Here is a 2,542-nt window from a genome sequence, read left to right as displayed (position 1 = left end):
TCATGGTGGGAAGCAGGTCAGCATGTAGGCAGACATGGTGCTGAGGAGGGAGCTGAGAGTTCTACATCTTGATCCACAGAGAGTAAGCAGGAAACAGGCTTAAGCTTCTGAGACCTCAAAGCCTGTCCCCACAGTGACACACTTCTACCAGCAAGGCCACACCTATTAGTAGTGCCATTCCCTAGGGACCAGGTATTTGAGCATGTCGGTCTATGCGGGACATTCTGACTCAAACCACCACAGGATGCATGGATTAACTAATCAGTTGCTCTGCGCTCTTGACTGTGGACATAGTGTGACTAGGTANTCCACATTATTTTCTGCCTTGGTTTCTCCACAATGATGGACCAGAGCTGTGAGCCCAGTGAACACTTCTCCTAAATTCTTGGCATATTTTCTCACAGAAACAGGAAAAAACTAAGACACAATTAAAACATCTGCGGGGGTGGGGGGTGGGCGGGGGGCTGGAGAAATGGCATTTGCTACTCTTGCCAAGGACTGGGGTTTGGATCCAAGCACCACATGGCACCTTATAACTGTTTGTAATTCTAGTGCCAGGACATCTAATGACCTCACCTGGCTTCTGGCTTCACACCAATTTTTAAGTCTCCAAATGCTCAGCCTACGAGATGAAACACAGATATATTTCAGATCATGTTGCCCATTTACGTATCAAGCCTTCTATCTAANTTCAGAATAAGAAGGGTTCTTTTTATACTTACCTGGCTGAGGAGNTACCATGATCACAAAGGTGGTTTTCCCAGGGCGAGNCTTATCCATTACACTCCGGATGTGCTGACTCCCGCGATTTCCCCAAATGTGGGAAACTCGGCTGCATAATTTGTGGTAGTGGGGGACTGTGTTCGTGCTCTGCCCTGGAAGAAAAAAAGAAGGGTCCTTTTGGGTTTTGCTCTTTTGAGACAGGATCTCTCTCAGCTTAGACCTGCCTTAAACTCCTAATTGTGACTAATTGTGCCAGGTGCTGTCATTACATATGTGCAATACCATGTCTGGGTCAATATGAGTTTTCTAATGAACCAAGCATCCCAGTATTTCCTGAATATTTCTTGAGACTTCTTGCTTCATTTAGTGCCCACATGCCACCCCTCCCTCTCCCTTCTCCTTATGCAACTCTCCTTCATTTATGCATTNNGATTCTGCATAATTCATTTATTAGTGTTTAGTCCAGGGCAAAGTCTGGACTACNTTCAAGTCCTGAGCCTTAATGATTTGGTCACAAGGCAAAGATGAAAAACTGATAAATAGGCAAATCTGACCTACAGAAATGCTTTCTTTTGTCCACATAGTATTTTAGATTATTCCATTTTTGTTGCACTACTTTATTTTGTGGGTACCATTGTAGGTGTGTCGTGTACACACACACTGCTGCCTATGAGTGCAGGTGAGAGAACAGACGTGAGGAATTTGGTTCTCCCCTTCTACCACAGGGGTCCCAGGAATTGAACTCAGGTCACCGGACTTGGCAGCAAGTGCTTTTACCCACCATGCCATCTCACTGGGCCTTAAACAATTTTTTAAAAANTAGTTGCCATCAATTAGAAAGCTGATGCTTGATATTAATAACCAAACAAAGGAAAACAAAACATAAATCTACAGCTAAGCAANAGAAGTTGAGGCAGGATACGGATCTCCACATGGCAACTACATGTGACTGATCAGTGAAGCAGTAGTCCCGCTTGCTAACAGGTGCTCTCACTATACACCACTCTTTTGTGGTCTCTTCCTCAGGCCATCTCCTNCATGAGTATTCCCCAACTGGCCTTGTAGGAAACTGACTGGAGATAATACTGTAGAGTTCCAAGGGTACCCCTTTGTTGTCTTGAACTGCTAACTCATCATTGCTCTCCACTTGTCTGTGTTTTCAATGACCATTGCAACAGAAGTTCTCCCACTCCATCACCCTGGAGATCCTGTGTTCACAAGGAGCCACATGAGTGCATCTAGTTGATTTTTAGTTTCCTATTACTCAAAGGGTTTCAATGTAATAATTTGTCAAGATCCATTTCATGAGGAAGAAGGGAAGATACTCAAATTTACAAAAACAAACAAACAAACAAACTAAGCCAAGGAAATGAGGCATAGGAGGCATAGGTAATAAATATGGCTGCCATGACTGTATGGTCTGCATAAACAGAAAAGGAGGTTAACAATAATGTTACTTCTAACAGATCCAAACAGTAAACTAACTGAACAGAAACGTCACTGAGTGGTGTTCCTGTCCCTTTGGTTATGTGTTGGATAGAATTGGCTTTTATTTTTAATTAGTTTATATTAGGTGTACAAAATAATGGNTCATATTGTGGCATTTTCANACTGGCCTTTATTTTAAAAATAAATAAATTTTCTCTCAAATAAAAATCATTCGGGGCCACNGATAAGGTCATACAATGGAAAGAAAGTAAGTCTTCCATACTATTTCTGTCTGCTTTAAAAATAACTATGTGGGTCCACGGTTAGTTAGCATTTCTTGCTTTTTATTTTTAGCAGTTGGCAAAGTGATCCATCATTCCTGTCCTACCAG

The 2,542-nt window shown here is 42.3% G+C and overlaps 1 non-coding gene across 1 annotated transcript; it reads left to right on the top strand.

Annotated features, from left to right (window-relative positions):
* The first annotated feature begins 714 nt into the window (after positions 1-714).
* On the top strand, positions 715-878 carry LOC115031425. The gene has a single exon (XR_003837058.1). It is a non-coding gene; the product is annotated as a U1 spliceosomal RNA (small nuclear RNA).
* The last annotated feature ends 1,664 nt before the right edge of the window (positions 879-2,542 follow it).

Source organism: Mus caroli, chromosome 6 (genome assembly GCF_900094665.2).
Source record: "Mus caroli chromosome 6, CAROLI_EIJ_v1.1, whole genome shotgun sequence".
NCBI classification, from domain to species: Eukaryota; Metazoa; Chordata; class Mammalia; order Rodentia; family Muridae; genus Mus; species Mus caroli.
The sequence above is the reverse complement of the archived record's forward strand: the minus strand, read 5'-3'. Positions and strand labels throughout refer to the sequence as shown.